This window comes from Miscanthus floridulus, chromosome 10 (assembly GCF_019320115.1).
Source record: "Miscanthus floridulus cultivar M001 chromosome 10, ASM1932011v1, whole genome shotgun sequence".
Lineage (NCBI taxonomy): Eukaryota > Viridiplantae > Streptophyta > Magnoliopsida > Poales > Poaceae > Miscanthus > Miscanthus floridulus.
This window is the reverse complement of record NC_089589.1, coordinates 51,721,153-51,744,445: the sequence shown is the minus strand read 5'-3', so window position 1 is coordinate 51,744,445 and position 23,293 is coordinate 51,721,153. Positions and strand designations below refer to the sequence as shown.

Below are 23,293 nucleotides of genomic sequence, written 5' to 3'. Positions count from 1 at the left end.
CTGAATTTGTAAACAATAGAGCGACGACTTGGTCCAACGCGTTAGAAAAGCAGGCGGTCAAAGACCAACGCGTGAGACTGTAAGTGTGGTCTCAAAACAGACACGTAGGCAAGCCAAAAAAAAAAAAAAAAAACTGAGACGTAGACGTCCACTTTGCAACACGATTTTTCCCCAGCCACTTAGCTCAGTTGCCAGTTCCAGTCCCAACCAACATCAAATGAATCGTCCAGCAGAATGAGCACGTCTCTAGCACTAGAAGTAGTAGTTTAGTGATATATAGTGGCCTCACGAACTAAGCGTAGTTTAGTTAGTTATGTTTCTTAGCGGTTAAATCTGTGTCTAGCTAGATTCAAATCCTTGATTTGACATTAGTGTTTGCATTTGTATGAATTTATTTGAAAATTTAACAGCACTATTTTGTAATGGTTTTCGAATTAACATGGGTGTTCATATTTGTATAAATTTATTTTAGAATTTAAAGATGGTGCTTTTTCAATGATAGATGATGCCCTGTCAATAACGAGATGCCATCTGTGATAATTTCGTTAATCTCGAGATTCGTATGTCCCGCTTAGTCTTTTCGGAGATGCTAAGGGCAGCTTCGATAATATGAGCTATTTACTAGCTCCAAGACAACTTCTTCACTGATGTTAAATTTTGGCACATAACTCATAACATGAATAGCCCTGCATAGCACACTCACGTAATCTTAAAATACGTAGATGAGTACGTCTTGATCAAAGACATAGCTTTTCTATCTGTTATATTAAAATACGAAATAATATGCTTAGAGTTAGCTCATAATTTACTAATGAAACAGTCATAAGGAATAACTTGTGTGTACGTGAACGTCAGTGTCTGTACCAGATTCCGTAAAAAATACATAAATAGTGACGACCCCAATACGAGACTTGGTCACCAAAACAAATGCAACATCACACGCTAAACCATCTCTTCAGTCTCCCATTCTGAGTTTATGCCATCCCCTTTCTCATACGACCTGGTAAGGTGCTACAAGCGTACAACCCTACAACAATGGCACAAATCGTCCACGGAGAGAGTACAAAAGGCAGAGGAGGCCCTCATGGAACACGAGCCTGCCCACCTCTTCGGCCATGGCGTCCTTGTCGCCGTGTCCTGGTCAACGTGTACAACAGCATCGGTCTTCCTGTCGATTCGTCCGACAAGATCTTCCAACAACAGTCTCCGGACAAGATTGCTCCGGTGATGGCTCTTCCGCTGGTTGGGGCACCACCGCCGCCGGCTCCTGCCCTCCGGACACCACCGCTGCTGCAGTATTTCTCATGTTTCTTAGCGGTGCTTATTTCATGATGACTAGTTTTGGAGGGATGCGTGGCAGGGACAACACAAATTTTCAACAGTCCTGATTCTATCTTAGGATCTCTGTTTATGTACCATTCAGGGGTCCTGCTACTGCGTGTGAGCAAAGAACAACGACACCGCTACAATCTCTCGGTTACGGGATGGGATGCCCTTGATTTGGAGCGGGTGCATTATTTCCCTCGTTCTGCAGTCGTGGTTGCAGTTTATTACAGAGGTCAGGGACATTGTGACTTGTGTGTATTCCATCTTGAGGAGGAAAGCGGTGACGGTTAGCCTTATTGTGTTGCTGTTTTCTGCTATTGGTTTTGGTGCTTCAGATCTGGTGTTCAATGATAGCTCGGACACGAGAAGGGTGTGTGACAACACAGTTTTTCACAATTATTATGGCGAGTCTCATGGTAGGATGCTACTTGCATTTAACCATGATAAACAAGACAAAGATGGTGTTGGCAAGGATAGCATAATCAGAGTTGATCTCAGGATGACAGCATGGAATGCTGACGACTCTGGATCTGGATCTGGATACGGTAAGAATGCACTGGCACATTGGACCTCAAATCAGAATAGCGATCAGTCAGGCAAAGATTATTCAGAGACAACGGAGATGCAAAAAGGACACGACACAGAGAACAGAAATTTCGGTGAATTTCAGCCGATAAAGAAAACCCTGCAACAGCATGCTGCATCTGTCAGCAACCAATAAAACTAAAACTGACATGGTTTCCTGGATTTTTGTCATAGCTTCAGCTATCGTTGTTTTGGTTGTGGTCCTCCATGTTGCTTCTCTGTTTTGTTATGGACCCAGACAAGCAGCGCAGAGGCCTCATCTGCTCTGTTTTGAGTTTTACCAAGAGAACCTCAATTTGAGAGATGATTTCTTCAATAAGCAGTGAAACACTAATATTTTTTGAAAGATACTATGGGTTTACCTTCATAATGAGTTAGTTAAGGTGTGGACTATAAGTTTTATAATTTCTTAAAGTCATTTAGATCAATTTCGGATTTTTCTTTGGAGGAGCTTGTTGTTTTCTGTGCAAAACTAGCCTGGCCGATTTCCAAATCTGGCCAGCTGGTACTGGTGTCTTGCCCTTATTGAAGAGATTTTTGTTGGAGTTGTTGCCTATGATGTTATGAACCTATCGACAAAATTTCATGATTTTCTGTGTCTGTTTGATTGCGTTTTGATATATTTTTCTTCAGATGACAGTGGGCTGAATCCAAACCAGATATACCAATTTTGTGAACTTCCGTATTTTGAAGATATATTTTGTCTAAGTGATCCTTGTGAAGTCATGAAGCCCTTGACAAAAGATTATGATTTTTGGAGTTTGTTTGGTTGGGTTATGGTATTTTTCTTCCAGGGTCTGCAGATTGGAAACAGCAAAATTGGCCAGGTCAATTTCACCACTGTTCATCTCTGAATGGTTTTATATCTATCTAGCTTAGTTCCTAGGGCCTATAGTTCTACTGTGACCACGAAATCTTGGCTAGCACTCGTGGGTTGTCTTGGGATAGGGGCCACACACTCTCATCTTGAGAACAGAAAATTCTCAGGCATCTATTCACCTCCTGGTCGTCTATTTCCGTCCTTCAATTTGTTTTGTCCAAACATCTCAAGGTTTTCAAAAAAAAAAATTGTAGAACCATAGTATTTTTGGGTCATCTAATAATTAATTTGCATCCAAACAAGACATAGTAGGTTTTATAAACACGGCCAACAATTGGACCAAACATGAAACACATGCAAGCTAAATAAAGTTGCATATCCTTCTCCAATAGTTCAGGTGATCAAATTGGAACATATCTTTTTTTCACTCGATAAAAGAAGCTTGATCACCGCTTACATAAACCGCAAGAGTACATGATGTAGCAATTGTTTTTTCGATAAGGGAAGCTCTATTAATTTCAAGATCGTTACACCGAGACGATACATGTCGACGAAATATGGTCGGCAGTCTATCTAGGGGTATGCCCAAGGTAGTAGATTATCGGCAGACAGGTGCGCAAGCTACGAACGAGATGGTGACGCAAGACAGACACGAGGGTTTATCCAGGTTCGCCCGCCGTGAAGGCGTAATACCTACGTCCTGCGTCTGATTGTATTATTGTATGTCAATGAGATCTGATGGAGATATCCACTAGGGGACCCCTGCCTCTCCTTATATACTCTGGAGGGGCAGGGTTACAAGTAAAGTAGCCTATTTGGTACTATACAATGTCTTACGGTGCACACCGAGCAGCGCCGTGCACACCTTGATCTTGTGGGCTGGGCCACCTCTAATGGTGCGGCCCATGTCTTGTCTTGAGGATACCGGGGGCCATACCCCCACAGCTAGTCCCCGAGCCTGACAGTAGGTGACGTAGTCGCGTGGTGCCAGGGTCAGAAAGTAGAAGACTAGCCGAGCAGGCAGCCAGTCCCCAGGCGTAGCCTCGAGATGAGAACAAGCACATTCACTGCAAGGTGAAGTGTGCCCACTTAGTCCCCGAGCCTGCTGGAAGATGAAGAATAAATCTTGTAGCAGGGTCAAAGAAAAAGAAGTCTGAAAGCTTTGCTAACGTCGTCCGACATGCGCGTATCAAGACCTCAGAAGTGCTGCCCAAGATCAGCACCCTAATCTGAACAGCATGGAGCAGCTTGATAGCACACCGATGAGACGTAGCAAGATCCGAGCAGCAAGGGAGTCCCCGGCATCATTGGCGATGACCGAGCACCGAGGAGCGAGGAGTCCCCGACGTCGCTGGCGATGACCGAGCACCGAGGAGCGAGGAGTCCTCGGCGTCGCTGGCGATGACCGAGCACCAAGGAGCAAGGAGTCCCCGGCGTCGCTGGCGATGTCCGAGCACCGAGGAGCGATGAGTCCCCGGCGTAGGCAGCGATGACCGAACACCAAGGAGCGAGGAGTCCCCGGCATCGCTGGCGATGATCGAGCACCGAGGAGCGAGGAGTCCCCGGTGTCGCTGGCGATGACCGAGCACCGAGGAGCGAGGAGTCCCCGGCGTCGCTGGCGATGACCGAGCACCGAGGAGCGAGGAGTCCCCGGCGTCGCTGCCGATGACCGAGCACCGAGGAGTCCCCGGTGTCGCTGGCGATGACTGAGCACCAAGGAGCAAGGAGTCCCCGGCGTCGCTGGCGATGTCCGAGCACCGAGGAGCGAGGAGTCCCCGGTGTCATTGGCGATGACCGAGCACCGAGGAGCGAGGAGTCCCCAGCGTCGCTGGCGATGACCGAGCACCGAGGAGCGAGGAGTCCCCGGCATCGCTGGCGATGACCGAGCACCGAGGACCGAGGAGTCCCCGGTGTCGCTGGCGATGTCCGAGCATCGAGGAGCGAGGAGTCCTTGGCGTCGCTGGCGATGATCGAGCATCAAGGAGCGAGGAGTCCCTGGCGTAGACGGCGATGACCGAGCACCGGGGAGCGAGGAGTCCCTAGCGTCGCTGGCGATGACCGAGCACCGACGAGCAAGGAGTCCCCAGCGACGCTGGCGATGACCGAGGACCGAGGAGCGAGGAGTCCCCGGCGTCGCTGGCGATGTCCGAGCATCGAGGAGCGAGGAGCGAGAAGTCCCTGGCGTAGGTGGCGATGACCGAGCACCGAGGAGCGAGGAGTCCCCAGCGTCGCTGGTGATGACTGAGCACCGAGGAGCGAGAAGTCCCCGGTGTCGCTGGCGATGTCCGAGCACCGAGGAGTCCCCGGCGTAGGCGGCGATGACCGAGCACCGAGGAGCGAGGAGCGAGGAGTCCCTGGCGTAGGCGGCGATGATCGAGCACCGAGGAGCGAGGAGCGAGGAGTCCCCGGTGTAGACGGCGATGACCGAGCACCGAGGAGCGAGGAGTCCCCGATGTCGCTGGCGATGACTGAGCACCGAGGAGCGAGGAGTCCCTGGTGTCGCTGGCGATGACCGAGCACCGAGGAGCGAGGAGTCCCCGGCGTCGCTGGCGATGACCGAGCATCGAGGAGCGAGGAGTCTCCGGCGTTGGTGGCGATGACCGAGCACCGAGGAGCGAGGAGTCCCCAGTGTCGCTGGCGATGTCCGAGCACCGAGGAGCAAGGAGTCCTCGGCGTCGCTGGCGATGACCGAGCACCGAGGAGCGAGGAGTCCCCGGCGTCACTGGCAATGTCCAAGCACCGAGGAGCGAGGAGCGAGAAGTCCCCGACGTAGGCGGCGATGACCGAGCACCGAAGAGTCCCCGGCGTAGACGGCGATGACCGAGCACCGAGGAGCGAGGAGTACCCGGCGTTGCTGGCGATGACCGAGCACCGAGGAGCGAGGAGTCCCCGGCGTCGCTGGCGATGACTGAGGACCGAGGAACGAGGAGTCCCCGGCGTCGCTGGCGATGTCCAAGCACCGAGGAGCGAGGAGCGAGAAGTCCCCGGCGTAGGCGGCGATGACCGAGCACCAAGGAGTCCCCGGCATAGATGGCAATGACCGAGCACCGAGGAGCGATGAGTCCCCGGTGTCGCTGGCGATGACCGAGCACCGAGGAGCGTGGAGTCCCCGGTGTCGCTGGCGATGTTCGAGCACCGAGGAGCGTGGAGTCCCTGGCGTAGGCGGCGATGATCGAGCACCGAGGAGCGAGGAGGTCCCGGCGTAGGCGGCGATGACCGAGCACCAAGAAGTGAGGAGTGAGGACTGCCCGGCATAGACGGCGATGACCGAGCACCGAGGAGCGAGGAGTCCCCAGCGTCGCTGGCGATGACCGAGCACCGAGGAGCGAGGAGTCCCCGGTGTCGCTGGCGATGTCCGAGCACTGAGGAGCGAGTCCCCGATGTAGGCGGCGATGACCGAGCACCGAGGAGTCCCCGGTGTAGGCGGTGACGTCCGAGCACCGAGTAGTCCTCGGCGTAGGCGGCGTGGTCCGAGCACCGAGGAGTCCCCGGCATCGCTGGCGATGACCGAGCACTAAGTAGCGAGGAGTCTCCGGTGTCGCTGGCGATGTCCGAGCACCGAGGAGCGAGGAGTCCCTGGCATAGGCGGCGATGACCGAGCACCGAGGAGCGAGGAGCGAGGAGTCCCCGGCGTAGGCGGCGATGATCGAGGACCGAGGAGCGAGGAGTGAGGAGTCCCCGGCGTAGACGGCGATGACCGAGCACCGAGGAGCGAGGAGTCCTCGGCATCGCTGGCAATGACCAAGCACCGAGGAGCGAGGAGTCCCCGGTGTCGCTGGCGATATCCGAGCACCGAGGAGTGAGGAGTCTCCGGCGTAGGCGGCGATGACCGAGCACCGAGGAGCGAGGAGTCCCCAGCGTCACTGGCGATGACCGAGCACCGAGGAGTGAGGAGTCTTCGGCGTCGATAGCGATGATCGAGCACCGAGGAGCGAGGAGTCCCTGGTGTCGCTGGCGATGTCCGAGCACCGAGGAGCAAGGAGTCCTCGGCGTCGCTGGCGATGACCGAGCACCGAGGAGCGAGGAGTCCCCAGCGTCGCTGGCGATGTCCGAGCACCGAGGAGCGGGGAGCGAGAAGTCCCCGGCATAGGCGGTGATGACCGAGCACCGAGGAGCGAGGAGTGAGGAGTCCCCGGCATAGACGGCAATGACTGAGCACCGAGGAGCGAGGAGTACCCGGCGTCGCTGGCGATGACCGAGCACCGAGGAGCGAGGAGTCCCCGACGTCGCTAGCGATGACTGAGGACCGAGGAGCGAGGAGTCCCCGGCGTCGCTGAGATGTCCGAGCACTGAGGAGCGAGGAGCGAGAAGTCCCCGGCGTAGGCGGCTATGACCGAGCATCGAGGAGTCCCCGTCATATACGGCGATGACCGAGCACCGAGGAGCGAGGAGTCCTCGGCGTCGCTGGCGATGACCGAGCACCGAGGAGCGTGGAGTCCTCGATGTCGCTGGCGATGTCCGAGCACCGAGGAGCGTGGAGTCCCTGGCGTAGGCGGCGATGACCAAGCACCGAGGAGCGAGGAGTCCCCGACGTAGGCGGCGATGACCGAGCACCGAGGAGCGAGGAGTGAGGAGTCCCCGGCGTAGACGGCGATGACCGAGCACCGAGGAGCGAGGAGCGAGGAGTCCCCGGCGTCGCTGGCGATGACCGAGCACCGAGGAGCGAGGAGTCCCCGGTTTCGCTGGCAATGTCCGAGCACCGAGGAGCGAGTCCCCGATGTAGGTGGCGATGACCAAGCACCGAGGAGTCCCCGATGTAGGCGGCGACGTCCGAGCACCGAGTAGTCCTCGGCGTTGGCGGTGTGGTCCAAGCACCGAGGAGTCCCCGACGTAGATGGCGAGGTCCGAGCACCGACGTAGCTGACGACGTCCGTGCGATGAAGTGTGCCCACTTAGTCCTCGAGCACGAAGAATCCGAGGGCCGAGGAGTAACTGACGTAGCTGGCGATGAAGCCCGAGTGACGAACAACCTGGTCGACTAGTCGGCGACGAAGTGAACATTGAGTAGAAACGACCGGCGAACAGTCCGATCAACTGGTCGGCGACGGAGTCCATGAACCAAGCGGTCCGACCAGTTGATCGTTGGAGAAGCCCGAGCACCAGGTGGTCCGATCACCTGGACGACGATCCTGTAATACAAATATGTAGAACGGGTAGTACATGATGTACAAATAAATAAACTCTGGAGAAAAAATCAGCAATGGTGATGAAACGACGTATGCAGCTCGACGATCAGTTGTCATGAAAATATATTTATGTTTAATATAAACCACTCGAACAGTTAGTGTGTAACTGAGTCTCCAGCCCTAGCTAACCCGTTAACCATAACGCGGAGCGCGGAGCTCGTGCACGTGTAGGAGGAACATGCGTGACCAAGGAGCCGCTGCCGACCACCCATAACGCAGAGGGCAGACGCTCGTGCACGTGTAGGGAGGAGCCAGAGACAGGGCCGTCTCTAGAAGCATCCGAGCATCAACGTGACGGTTCGAGGGTTCGTCTTAGACTTAGTTGTATGTCACATCGTTAAGATGGTATACATGAAAAAAAACATTTGGAGAGCAAACTTAGAGAAAACAGCTTGGAGAAATATTATGGTGATATACGAAGATCGGAGAATATTTAAAAAAATATTAAAGCGTCACTTAGCTTTAGATAGAAAGCCTCGTCGGCGGCGTATGGCATTATCTGGTCGGCGTTGATGAAGTTGCCCGGCGCTCGAGCTTTCCAAACTGTCATGATGGCGGCAGTCGCGGTTGTCACGGCGCCGTTCTTCGCGGCGATCATCATTACGACGCGGCAGGTGGTCGGAGTAAGTAGTCCGGACGACGTCGTCCTGATCGATGGAGTCGAGCAGGTCGGTGTTGTCGATCTACCTCCCTTTGTAGCGAGGAAGCGAATGATGGGTTGTCGATGTGGCTGAAGACGATGATGGTGTGGCCGGAGCCAGATCCAACGTGGTCGGAGCCGTAGCTGATGCTGGTGAAGCAGTGGTCGACGCAGATTAGATCTGCGCCTCCTCCGTGGTCATGGCGATGAAGTTGTCGGAGCCAGTGGTCCAGGTGATCTGACCAATGGTGAACGTGAGGCCGTTCGGCGTAGCCATGGAACCGGGGATGATGACCATCTTGTTCGTCTGGGGAGCAGTACGCACACCCCCTACCTGGCGCGCCACTGTCGACGAAATATGGTCGGCAGTCTACCTAGGGGTATGCCCAAGGTAGTAGATTATCGGCAGACAGGTGCGCAAGCTACGAACGAGATGGTGACGCAAGACAGACACGAGGTTTTATCCAGGTTCGGCCGCCGTGAAGGCATAATACCTACGTCCTGCGTCTGATTGTATTGCTGTATGTTAATGAGATCTGATGAAGATATCCACTAGGGGACCCCTGCCTCTCCTTATATACTCTGGAGGGGCAGGGTTACAAGTAAAGTAGCCTATTTAGTACTATACAATGTCTTACGGTGCACGCCGAGCAGCGCCGTGCACACTTTGATCTTGTGGGCTGGGCCACCTCTGATGGTGCGGCTCATGTCTTGCCTTGAGGATACCGGGGGCCGTACCCCCACAATACAAAAACCTTAAAACACTCCCGGCCTCTGCATAACCATGATGGAGCAATTGTGGCTCATCATTTGTGCATACATACAAATAACACAAGCGTACAAGCTGAAGAATTACTTAAAAAACATGTTGTTTTGTAACCAATAGATCTAGTTACCAGAGTAAATTTATCACGAGTTTTAAACTTTTAATAAGCTCCATCCATTGAAAGAAACGGATCTAAGGTTGCCGATACATGTACCAATCCTTGCCAAACAAAAACCAATAACTTTATGAGTAATCCAGCTGACTGGACAGCAGATCCTTAAGTCCTCGAATCTGAAGCCTGTTCGAGCACATGTAGTACAGTCAGGTGTTCGCTTGGAGGAATTCTGGAGGAATTTGGATGGTTTGGAGGAATGCTGGAGGAATTTGTGAGAGGAAAACACTGTTCCGGATGAAAAAAGAAGCGGATCAAGCCGGGTTTAAGGACACGTGAACGGGGTGGGATTCCATCAGGCTGACGTTCATTTTGTTATATATACACCGGTTACGGCGTGTACGTATTGCAGAGGACATGTGCTAGTTTGCTCTACCTCCATCAGGGAGGACCAAGTAGTAGAAACAGCCCTGGAAATAAAGAGTGACACAAAATCAATCAGCACAAAACATAAAACTAATTCAGAAAAACAAAATTGCAAATCAGAACCAGTAGAGGGTAGAACGTACCAATGGATGGATTGGATAGATACTGCAGCATTTGCGTGTCCACCCTAATTTATACGCACATTAGGAATGTGAGAGACAAGTTGCCAGTCTGGTCCAACTCCTTGCTTGTAACACCTGGCCAAGCCAGGGGAGAAACTGATGTGCAGTTCGCGGAGAGCAGTAAGCTGTTGTAAGGACTGGGGCAGGCATTGAAGAGCAGGGCAATGCTGGATCTTCAGAGTACGAAGTGCGGAGAGCTGTCCAATCCACTCCGGCAGGATAGTAAGTGCGCCACATAGTCCCAAGTTGAGCACTTAAGGGAGGTGAGATGCTGAATCACGTCAGGCAGCTCCTTCATTTTGTCCCAACGACAAATTTGCAATGCAGTAAGGGACATAAGGTGCTTCGCCGATTGTGGGAGGCTGTGAATCAGTGGGGTCACGAAGACATACAGGGATTGCAAGGAACACAGTTCGCCAAGCCACTCGGGAAGCATGCCAAGGCTCTTGCAATCTTTTATCCGGCAAACCCTTAGGAAGCTGAGGTTTCGAATGTTATCAGGTAATTGTTTCAGGTCATTGCAGCATTCAATATGCAAGGTTTCCAGTTCAGTGTGGTTCTGCAGGAGTTCCCAGCTAGACGATGATCCCATCATTTTTCTTACTCGTAGTTCCTTGAGACGAGGCGCTGCAGACTGCAGATTGCAGGAAGACGAAGATTCATCGACAGGTGGAGGAAGTGGATGGGAGAAGCTACAAAGGGATAGCAGCTGCTCATTGCTTTCTTCAAAAGACAATGTCACCAACGATGGTGGGAAGTAGGGCTTCACATTCAATTTCGGGCAGCCTGTAATGCGAATTTCAGACAGGACAGGAAAACAGTATTGTGCTTCTGATTCTTCCCCCTGAATTTCAAAACTGCTTGTCGTAGTCCAGAGCTCCTCTAAGTTGGCCATTTTGACCAGAGAGAGGGACTCTAGCAAAGGAAACTCCAGAAGTCCTCGTATATACTTCAAGTTAGGAAATTCTTGTAGTGTCATTCTTGTTAGAGAAAGGAACTGACATAAACTGGCCTGCTTGAACACTATACGAGCACAGAAGGAAGAATCATTTAGCTTCATCATCCAACATGGCAACATGGAACCTCTGTAACCACAGATTTTCAAGTTCTTAATTTGTGACGGTGGTTCAAGAGCATTAAGCACAGCCTGATCTTGTTCCGCATCTGATACTCTCTCTTCTTCGGTTTGATTGGAAGACCAGGTCAACTCCAAACTCCATATATTCTTCCGCTTCAACATGGCCTTTTCTGCCTCACTTGGATCCTTCAGGTATTTAAGGTTGGCAATTTCCATACGTCCACTTATCATATCAAAGACTTTCAAGCTCTGAGATTCTTGCATCATCTCCACCACACCCAACAGCAAACAGGCCCAGATGTCTTAATAGAGTCAGCTGACCAAATCCTGATGGCATGCATTGTAGTTTCCCACAACCCTCTATGTTCAAAACTGTTAGATTTTTTAAGTTAGATATGCCTTTAGGCAATTCCACTAGCTCGCAATTTTGAAGGTATATACACTCTAGAGTACCAACCGATGTAACCCATTGGGGAAGTACAGTAACTTTGGTTTCAGAAAAGTCGAGAGCACGAAGCATTGGGCAGGCAAATGTGCTTGGAAGGTCTTGGAGACCCCGACAACCATGTAAGTTGACTGTCTGTAAGTTGCTTAACTCACCATTGAATTCTGAAGGAAGTTGCAGAGACGAACATCTGAGTATATGAAGCACCCTTAGGTTCCCCAGTCTACCCATGGAGCTCGGTATGTCTATGAGCTTTCCACAGTAATTTAGTTGTAAGAATTGAAGATCTTGACAATCACCAATGGACTCAGGTAAACTCTCAAGATCAGTAATATGACTCAACTCTAGAGTTCTTAACTTCTTAAGCTTGCCAATAGACTTAGGTAGCATCACAAAACCTTTGCAACTAATAAAATGGAGTGACTGCAAGTTCCAACAACCTGATATAGCCTCTGGAAGTTCTGTGCATCTAAGATGATGGATTTCAAGATATCCAAGATGTTCCAACTTCAGTATGAATTGTGGAAATAGAGTATCAACTGCATAGTCTAGAACAACACTGTGGATATAGCAAATCTCATGGTTATCAAATGATGGGTTACCGCCAGAGACATATACAGCACGGATTTTGTCTAATAGGCCCTTCTCAATCTTCTCACCTGAAGACATCAAAGATAAATATCTGCATTTTTGTGACCAATTATATGTAGTTGTGTTCTTTGGTAGAGATGCCATCACTTCATACTGTAAAATATAACGAGGAACACCATGAATCAGGCCATGCATCTCGCATACTACACTTTTTTCAGGCCGTCTTTCAACCGGCCTTTGAAGAAATCCAGCTTTCATAAGAGCATCAAAGTATTCATTTCCAATATCATGTGCCAGCTCTTCATTCTTCAGCTTGATGAATCCATGGGCCATCCATTGTTCAATCAAGTAGTCTTTATTGATTTTGTAGCCTTTGGGGGAATATGGAGCAAAATGTGAAGCACTCCTTTAGATGATCTTTCAAGTAAATATAACTCAGTTTCAAGGATGCAAACACTCTGCCTTATATATTCTCTTCTTCCCACAGATTATTCTCTCCTATGGCTCTCCAAGTATTTATTGTTCTCTTTTCATGGAGAACAGATCCAAGAGTTTTGATTGCTAGCGGCAACCCAACACATTTCTTCATGATATCTTTTCCAACTTGAATATAAGAAGAGTCCAAATCTTGTTCCACCCAACCACTATTGGTCCCTCGTTGCCCTGCATAGGTAAGCAGTAAGCTTACTAGCACACTCACTCAATATAGCTAGAGGTATAAAAAGATATTGAGAACAGCTCACACACACACCACACAAGCCCAGCGTTGGCCGAAAGCTCTGCTTCTGGATGTGGCAAACTGAACTGCATTTACTGAGTTGCAGTGGAAAGCTATATATACAACTCTATCCATTTAATCCAAGTACATAGACATGTCAGGCTGCTACAGTGACTAGATGTGATAGTAGGGCTGACTTTAGCGTCTGCCCCTACTGTGGCTACAACACGGCGGGGGAGCCTTTTGGCGCCTGCCCCTAAAGCAGCTACAGTGCAGCAGTAGGGGAGCCCTTTCGGCGTCTGCCCCTGTCGCGCGTACAGAGGAAGAGCAGCAGATTACATTATAATTCTTCTCCTAATCATGTGCTAACCCTAGAACCTCTACCATGCCGATCATCTTCTTCAACTCCGTGAACCGAAGACGGCAGAACGGCTTGGTGAGGACGTCCGCGAGTTGCCGACCAGTTTCGACGAACTCGATGACGATCTGCTCTCCATCGACACAATCCATGAGGAAGTGGAACTGAACGTCGATGTGCTTGCTCCGGTCGTGGACAACCGGATTCTTCGCGAGGGTGATGGCGGGCTGGTTGTCCACCATCAGTGCTGGTGGGTGAGCTTCCACACCGGTTAGCTCGCCCAGCAGTCGGCGCAGCCACACAACTTGGCACGCCGCTATGGCCGCCGCCACGTACTCTACCTTCTGTTTCAGCGACAGCCATGAGATTGGAGCCGACCCGAAGAAGACGAGCATGCCAGAGGTGCTCCGCCATCTGTCGATGTCCCCTGTCATGTCTACATCGCTGAACACAGTGAGTTATAGCCTACTTTCATCGGTCTTGGGGAAGACGATCACCTGATCCACCGTCCCCTTGACATAGCGCAGCAGCCGCTTCATCGCGGCCCAGTGATCCTCCCACAGCGAACGCAATGTCCTGGCCTCGTGTGGACTAGGTAGCGCAGACTACCGACGATGTTCCGGTAGAGTGTTGCATCTACCTTCGCCATTGTACTAGCCTTCATCAGCTTCAGCCGCTCCTCCATCGGAGTCACTCACGGCTTGCACTCAGCCATACCGCTTCGCTCCAATAGTTTCGAGGCGTACGCGCCCTGACCGAACATGAGCGCCTCCTTCCCCTGTCTCACCTCGATGCCGAGGTAGTTTGAGAGCGCGCCGAGATCGCTCATTCGAAAACGAGCCACCATCTCGCGCTTGAAGCTATCGATGTCCTCCGCACGCACGCCGATGACGATCAAGTCATCCACATACAAGTCGACGATGAGCACCTCCTTCCCCCATCGCCGTGTGTAGAGCGCGTGCTCGGTTGCGCACCGCATGAACCCAAGCTTGCCCCGCGTGGCGTCAAGCTTGGCGTTCCACGCTCGTGGGGCCTGCCGCAGCCCGTAGAGCGCCTTGCGCAGTCGGAGCACCCTGTGCTCCGCTTCCTTGACGGCGAAACCTGAAGGTTGCCTGATGAAGACTGTCTCCGCTAGCTCGCCGTTGAGCAAGGCCGATTTTATGTCCAGGTGATGGACGCGCCAGTCCTACGCTACTGCCAAAGCCAGCAGTAGTCGGATAGACTCCATGCGCGCTACCGGCGCAAAGACTTCCTCGAAGTCGATGCCCTCATGTTGGACAAAGCCTCGGGCGATGAGGCGCGCCTTGTGCTTGACAATGGCGCCGCGCTCGTCCCGCTTGACCTTGTACACCCACTTGAAAGGTCCTAATGGCTAAAGGGGGGGGGTGAATAGCCTAATAAAAATTTCTACAACAACACTTAACAAAATGGTTAGACAATTATGAGGCGAAGCAAGTTTTGCGCTAGCCTACTCAAAATGCAAGCCACCTACCATAATTCTAGTTTAGATACTATCTATTCACACAATAGCTATGACACTACCCTATGTTAGTGTGCTCTCAAGGCTAACTAAAGAGTCACACCAACCAACCAAGCAAGTTCTCACAACTAGCTACACTAAAGAGCTTGTCAACTAGTTTGCGGTAATATAAAGAGAGTGATCAAGAAGGTTATACCGCCGTGTAGATGAAGGAACCAATCAATCATAAGGATGAATAACAATGAAGACCAATCACCTCGGAATCAATGATGAACACAATGATTTTTTACCGAGGTTCACTTGCTTGCCGGCAAGCTAGTCCTCGTTGTGGTGATTCACTCACTTGGAGGTTCACGCGCTAATTGGCTTCACACGCTAAACCCTCAATAGGGTGCCGCACAACCAACACAAGATGTGGATCACACAAGCCACGAGCAATCCACTAGAGTACATTTTGGGTCTCCGCCGGGAAAAGGTCAAGAACCCTTCACAATCACCACGATCAGAGCCGGAGACAATCACCACCCTCCGCTCAACGATCCTCGCTACGCCAAGCCGTCTAGGTGGCGGCAACCACCAAAAGTAACAAGCGAAGCCCACAGCGAAACACGGACAACAAGTGCCTCTAGATGCAAATACTCAAGCAATGCACTTGGATTCTCTCCCAATCTCACAAAGATGATGAATCAATGATGGAGATGAGTGGGAGGGCTTTGGCTAAGCTCACAAGGTTGCTATGTCAATGAAAATGGTCAAAGGTGTGAGCTTCAACCGGCCATGGGGCTTAAATAGAAGCCCCCACGAAATAGAGCCGTTATACCCTTTCACTGGACACAACGCGGGGTGACCGGACGCTCCGGTCCAATCGACCGGACGCTGGCCCTCAGCATCCGGTCACGTGATTCACGCCACGTGTCCCCTGCTTCAAATATTGTTCGTCAGATTTCAACGGTCATCAGTTGACCGGACGCGTCAGTTAGAAAGTAACCAGACGCTGGACCTCAGCGTCCGGTCGTTTCCAGTAAGGTTCCAAACACGAATTTTCACGACCGGACGTGTCCGGTCATGCCCGATCGGACTCACCCAGCGTCCGGTCATTCAACGTCTCCTCTGTGCGCCTCACATCAGCACTGACCGGAGGCACCCTGCCAGCGTCCGGTCGTAGAGCGACCCAGCGTCCGGTCATTTGACCGACGCCAGCGTCTTCACTGTTACACCTGACCGGACGCGCCGGTCCAACCGTGGCCAGCGTCCGGTCACTCCCAGTGACCTTCGTCTTTTCTGTCTAGGGCGCCGGTGGAGTTTCTTACCCTTGCTCCCAAACTTCACCACCCTTGATCAAATGTGCCAACCACCAAATGTATCACCTTGTGCACATGTGTTAGCATATTTTCACAAACATTTTCAAGGATGTTAGCACTCCACTAGATCCTAAATGCATATGCAATGAGTTAGAGCATCTACTGACACTTTGATAACTGCATTCCGATACGAGTTTCACCCTTCTTAATAGTACGGCTATCAATCCTAAATGTGATCACACTCTCTAAGTGTCTTGATTACCAAAACAAAATAGCTCCTATGGTTTATACCTTTGCCTTTAGCTTTTTATTTTTCTCTTTCTTCTTTCCAAGTCCAAGCACTTGATCATTATCATGGCATCATCATCATCTTATGATCTTCATTTGCTTCACCACTTGGAGTGTGCTACCTATCTCATGATCACTTGATAAACTAAGTTAGCACATAGGGTTTCATCAATTCACCAAAACTAAACTAGAGCTTTCACCACTTCAAGCTGATCGGACGACATCCTGGAGGTGGATCGATGAGCTCCCAAGTCTCGTTTTCCTTGGTCGCCTTCATCTCCTCTAGCATCGCCCGTCGCCAATTTGCATCGCGCTCACCTAGCGTGAACTTGGGTGGTTCCTCTGCACTGACAAGAAACAACTCTGGGTCATTGAGCAGCCGACCTGCCAGGCTTGAGGACCCTGTGCCGCCGACGATGTTGTCCAACCTGTGGAACCGCACGTCCTCACTGTCATGGAAGGCATCCACGAACTCAGTTATGTCGCTTGGAGGTGAGGTGAACTCAATCTGCGCCGATGGAGTCCCCTGTTCCGCCGGAATGGTCGGCACAGCACCTGGAGTTCTCGGCACCCCGGCTACAGTGCTTGGTACTACTCTTGGACCACTCGTCACCACTCCTAGAGTGGTTGGCACCACTATAGGAGTGCTCGGCACCAATCTTGAAGTGATCGGAACCACTGCAAGACCTCTCGGCTCCGCTACAAGAGTGTTCGGCACCCGTCCTAGAGTGGTCGGCACCACTATAGGACCGCTCGGCACCACTCCTGGAGTGCTCAGCACCCCTTCCGGAGTTCTCGGCACCGCCCCAGGAGTACTCGGCTTAGTTGCTAGAGTGGTCAGCACCTCCTCTCCAGCGTCTCCACCATCGTGGATGATCAAGTGCTCAATGACGAAGGTGCTGGTGAAGCCGCCACCTTCCCCCGTACCCGGACTGTCCTAGTCCCAAGCCGCCTTCTCGTCGAACATGACGTCGCAAGAGACAACCACCTTGCCTCCGCATGGGTCGTAGAGCCGGTATGCATTGGTACCTTCCTCGTAGCCCAGGAGCACCATCGGTGTGCTCCTGTCCTCCAGCTTGGTGAGAACCGACTTCGTCTTCCTGACGTGGCCGATGCAGCCGAATGTCCGGCGGAAGGACACGCTCGGCTTGCGCCCATACCAAGCTTTGAACGGCATCACACCCTTCAAGGACTTTGTGGGCGCGCGGTTGAGGATACACACCGCCGTGGTCACCGCCTCTCCCCAGAACTTTTTCGGCATGCTTTTGGCCTTCGTCATGGATCGAGCCATGCCGACCACCATCTGGTTCTGCCGCTCCAGCAAGCCATTCTGCTGTGGTGAGTAGGGCGCGGTGTGCGGCCGCACCACACCCTGATCTGCGCAATACGCAGTGAACTCCACCGAAGTGAATTCGTCGCCACGATCAGTTCGTAGCACGCGCAGCTTCTTGCCGCTCTCCGCCTCCGCATGCGCCTTGAACTTCTTGATCGCCTCCGCCGCCTCGTCCTTGCTCGTCAGGAGTTGCAGCCACATATAGCGACTGCAATCATTCACGAGCAGGAGGAAATACCACCGACCACCATTTGTGGTTGGCATGACTGGCCCACAGAGATCGCCGTGGACGAGCTCGAGAGCGTCCACCACGCGATACTTGGCCGCCTTTGGGAACGACAGCCTCCTCTGCTTCCCGGCCAGGCAGCTGTCACACAAGTCGCCTGCGTGCTTGATGTGGGGCAGCCCTCGGACCATCTTCTCCAGCCGACCGAGCGTGTCGAAGCTGAGATGGCCAAACCGGGCATGCCACAACCACGGCTCCTCCGTGTGCTGTGCTGCCAAGTAGATGGGCTGCTCCACCTTCAAGTCGAGCAGATACAGCCAGTTTTAGGACCTCTTCACCTTGATCCGAGCAACCCACTCCTCCTCTGCCAGCAGCAGCTTGCCGCTGTCCATCGTTGTTGTCGCCTGCTCCAGGCGCTTATCCACCGACCGCAGACAGCCTATCACATCCTCAATGGTGAGGGTGGACAAGTCCAGCATCGTCTTTATGGAGAGAGCGATCTGGATGTACTTCGCCGGCACGGTGTGGAGGTATTTGGAGACCGCCTCTTCTTCGTCGATGGTAATACCGTGGCTCCTCAGCTTGCTAATGAGCGACTGCAGGCGGAGGGAGAAGTCCTCCACCGACTCACCATCCTTGAACTTGAGGTTGGCGTACTCCTGCTTCAGCAGCTGGGCCGTCGCCTTCTTTGCACGGTCGGAGCCGAGGCGCATCGCTGCAATGGCCTCCCACGCCTCCTTAGCAGAGTTCTTCGCCCTAACGGCTACCTGTACTCCGCAGACACAGCAGCGAGGATGACCTCCAATGCTGACATGTCGTCTTCTTCGTTGTCGGTGCCCTTGTCAATGGCATTCCAGAGCCGTCGGGCTCTGAGCTTGAACTTCATGGTCACCGCCCACTCGCCATAGTTGGTGCGAGTCCACGTCGGCCAACTGGTGCCGCTGATCTCCTGCACTGTGCGCACGACGACCTCCTGTCGTGACTGGACAACCACAGCAGCGCCGCTGCTGTCGTCCATCTCCAAACCATCCGTCATCACCAGCGGTTAGTCCGATGACGGCGCTTGTACAGCTCTGATACCACTTGTTGATCCCTCGCTGCCCTGCACAGGTAAGCAGTAAGCTTACCAGCACACTCACTCACTATTACCCTCGCTGCCCTGCACAGGTAAGCAGTAAGCTTACCAGCACACTCACTCACTATGGCTAGAGGTAGAAGAAGATATTGAGAACAGCTCACACATACACCGCACAAGTCCAGCGTTGGCCGAAAGCTCTGTTTCTGGATGTGGCAAATTGAACTGTCTTTACTGAGTTGCAGTGGGAAGTTATATATACAACTCTACCCATCTAATCCTAGTACATAGACATGCCAGGCTGTCATGCTGCTATAGTGACTAGATGTGACAGCAGGGCTGACTTTGGCGCCTGCCCCTGCTGTGGCTACAGCGCGGCAGGGGAGTCTTTCGGCGCCTGCCCCTGCAGCGGCTACAGTGCAGCAGCAGGAGAGCCCTTTCGGCGCCTGTCCCTGCCCCTGCCGCGTGTACAGAGGGAGAGCAGCAGATTACTTTACAACCTCAATTGTTTAGAAAGAAGCTCCAGCTCTCATCCTGTAAGAAAAACGGCAATTTGAATACATCCTCAGATTCCACAACTTCTGCAACACATTGGTTACGAGTAGTTAGAAGAATCTTGCTTCCATTATTTAGAAGAACCATGAAATTTTCTCAGTCTTGCTTATCCTCGTGCCAAGCATCATCCAAGACAAGAAGAAACTTCTTTCCGTTCAATTTGTTTGAAATTGTGTGGAGCATGTGTCGTTGGGCATGGACACCAGAGTTTTGCTCAACGACAGCTTCAAATAGCTTCGCAATGAGTTTATCCTTGCAAAATTCTGGTGATACATGGACCCAGAATATTGTATTTTTGAAGTGCTCCTTTACCTTCTCATCATGGCAGATATGTTGGGCTAAAGTAGTCTTGCCTGAACCACCAAGCCCAACAATAGAAACTATATGATTACATTCTCCTCTGTTAGGTTGTACAAGCTTAGATATGATTTTGCCCTTCACACGATCCCTTGATGGTATTTTTAAGTCTTCAACATTACTCAACAAAGACTGATCTGATGTTGCCTTGTTTCTGCTTCGAACTGGTTGATCCACTTGTAAATTGTGTAGTGTATTTTCCTTCACAATTGTATCAAATGTCACCTTGATTTCATCGATCTTATGGGCCACCTTGTGTCAGAACAGAAGCACCTCCGGTTTTGCAGAAAAGTTGTCAGTTATAGCAGGCTTATCATGGTCGCTATTTACCTTGTGTTTCTCATCTTCAATGTAGACATCATCAAGTAAATCATAAATCTCATTAGCAAGACTTCTCAATTTCATCACCCCTGGACCAGAAGCTTCATGGTCTATTATTCTGCCATGAACCACAGACAGCCAGCTCATAATCTTTGTATGTATATCCTGGAGCTCAGAAATATCCTTTATTAAACCAGTTATGGAAGCAAACTCACTGGATATCAGTGAACCTAGCTTGTTTCCTGCAACAGTCAACAGTCCAGATGCTAAAGCAGCCTCGATTCCAGCCATATTTTTGGAAGGTTCTCGTGGCAAACCTCTGCAGATGAAATTGCAAAACCAATGGTTATACGACACCTCAAACTTTTGAAAGTAGAGGCAGGAGCTCTGCCACTCAATTAAAAAGGAAAAAGAGTTTTATGTACAATGGCACCCATGGTGCCTAAGAACACCGGTCATAGGACGAAGAAACAATAACCACCGCTCACCCACGTGTTTTACCCCGCAATACACAAGGTTGACACCTCAAACTAACATGGTTGATGCTGCTAATACAAGCAATAATAATTTTATATTAGAAAACATGGTTTTGCAACCTCAAACTAACATGGTTGAATTACACAACAGATGTAAAAGGTCTGAAATTATGAACTAAGATGAGCTATCTGGACTGTATATTGGAACTCACTGGGAAAAATTGGTCCTATGCCATTTTATCATACATGGGAAACAAAAAGATGTAGTTTGGAATGGATGTTGGTCCTTTGCTCTCTGTGAGGATGCTCTAGATTAAGCAACTCCATGCCACATGATTATGAGCCACAAAGAGCATCCATATAAGAGGATGCACATTGATGCAGGTACAGAAAAATAATTTGCATACAGATTACCTCTGTTGATGGCCAGAGCAAGAGCAGCAGAGGTATGAATCAGCCGCTTAACAGTCGTGCCTTGAGTAGGTACTCTAATTTGTGGCACTCACTGAGAAACCTGAAAAACAATTGAACCTTGTTAGCGAGAAATTTAATCAGGGGAGACAATATGATATGTTTTCGCAGAAGGAAGCAGAGCACGTACCAAGAATCGAAGCTCAGATCAGGAGCCTGATCCTATTCCATTCCTCGACACAGATGCAGAGATGCAGACAGTAGGAGCCTAGGAGATGCAGCTTAACTGGATGGCTGAGACTGAAAGACGACCCTAGTAGTGCTTTCGGTAGCTCCAGTTCAGCGCTTCGGGGTCAACTATCCTTGCCTCACACCACAAAATGCAGTGGCATATATTTTCTCCGTATTAATGGCATGAAGGAGACATGCACCTACTCTTGGAGCCTACTGCAATCAGGGAATTGGAATGGAAGCCACACGGAACATTGGTCGCCAACCAAAATTCAAACCATTGGCGTCAAATGGACCCAAAAGTTGGTCCTACACCACACCACATGTTGGACATTGAGCCTAAGTCAAACGGGATTGCCCATTTGCAAACTACAGGACGAGAGAAGATTGATTTGGCAAAGTGATCCAAACAAGTGAACACAGCTACTACTATCTGTGCTGTGCGTTTGATACCTTCACGGATGGTTGACGAAGTTGCTGAACTCCTCGGCGCTCTCTCATCCGTCCACGTTGGTGATGCGCAGGCAGTACACGCAGGCGAGAACTTGCAGAAGCCAGGCTAGCAGCGGTCGAGGACTCAACTACGCAAGTATCCATGCCTTATATCCGCCAGAACCTGTGCTCTGGAAATGTCGCTTGGGGTCCGCAGCCATTTCCTCGACCTTGCCGTCCTTGGGCTTTTCGTCAAACAGGCGGCGGGCAAGTGTGCTGCCTGCTCGTGCGTGGAGAATCAGACGAATGAGCGGAGCCAAAGAACCAGGGGGCCGTCAGAAAGGATATTCAGGACGCTTCACCTCACCACATTGGTCGAGACCACTCGCCGGTGGTGGTGGCCGCCGTCGCCTGGAAGAGAACAAGAGAAGCCCAGGCCACCGGACGCGGCGCAATCTTGATACGTACAGTGAGCCGACTTATTTAAAGCATAAAAATAAATTAATATTTAATTATTTTATTATTATATTGGGTGAAATTAATTACTTTTTTTTGCAAGACAGGTGAAATTAATTACTTTAATTATCGACAAATTAATATATTGGTATTTCAGCCATTTTTATATTTATGCAAAAAGCATGTGTGAACTAACTTATTTATTAACTTAATATTTTCTTTAGTACATTGGTCATGTTTTATGTTCCCTATAAATACTGTACTAGTCATCAATTACTTTTTTTTCATTTTCAACAATTTTATCTATTTTTAACTTATTAAACAGGCTGAAACATAGTTGTGCTTTTTGCTCTCTCATATTCTCTTCTCTGTATAAAGCTTTTACAACATATATCTAGTGACCGCTAAGATTTACTGTAAAATTTTCATAACTTTTGGATAAATAAGACATTTTAGATAAATAAAACATCATGTAGAGATTTTGTATTTTTTAAGCACACATATGTAACATAACATGAAGTTTTATATTTTTTATCTGTAGATCTAAGCATCACCACTAATCTAACGATACTGGTTTTGCTATTTTAGGATTATTTGTACTTTGATTTTATAAGTTCCTACAATACTGTATTTCCTTGTTAGCCTGTACGGGATTCAAAGTCAGCACGCGACAGACAATTTCTAGGACACTTTAGCGTTTGTCATCTTTCTGTCTATATATTTACTCCGTCCCACAAAGCATGTAAATCTCGCGTCCCGATGGGTCAAAGATTTTTAATTTTGACTACATGCATATAAAACAGTATTGATATTTATGATATGTATTAAGTATCATTAGATTAATCATATGATATATTTTCATAACAAATCTAACTGGAGATCTAAATATAGATAATATCTTTACAAACTTAGTCAAACTTAAGATTTTTGACTTCTTGTAAAGCGAGATTTACATTGGGACGGAGGAGTAATAATGAAGATGGCGGGGAGCATTCGGGAGAGGCTTGTCGGAAGGCACGTCGGAGACCCACTTGCACATGGAGAAGGCTCGAGGCTATCCACGGAGTTACCCGACCGGGAGCTTGGCCCTTGCGAGGGATTCTTTGCGAGGGGCTCCA

The 23,293-nt window shown here is 50.4% G+C and overlaps 1 pseudogene; it reads right to left on the bottom strand.

Annotated features, from left to right (window-relative positions):
* Window positions 1-10,048: 10,048 nt before the first annotated feature.
* LOC136490222 (putative disease resistance protein RGA3) lies at window positions 10,049-21,571 on the bottom strand (annotated as a pseudogene).
* Between the last annotated feature and the right edge of the window lie 1,722 nt (window positions 21,572-23,293).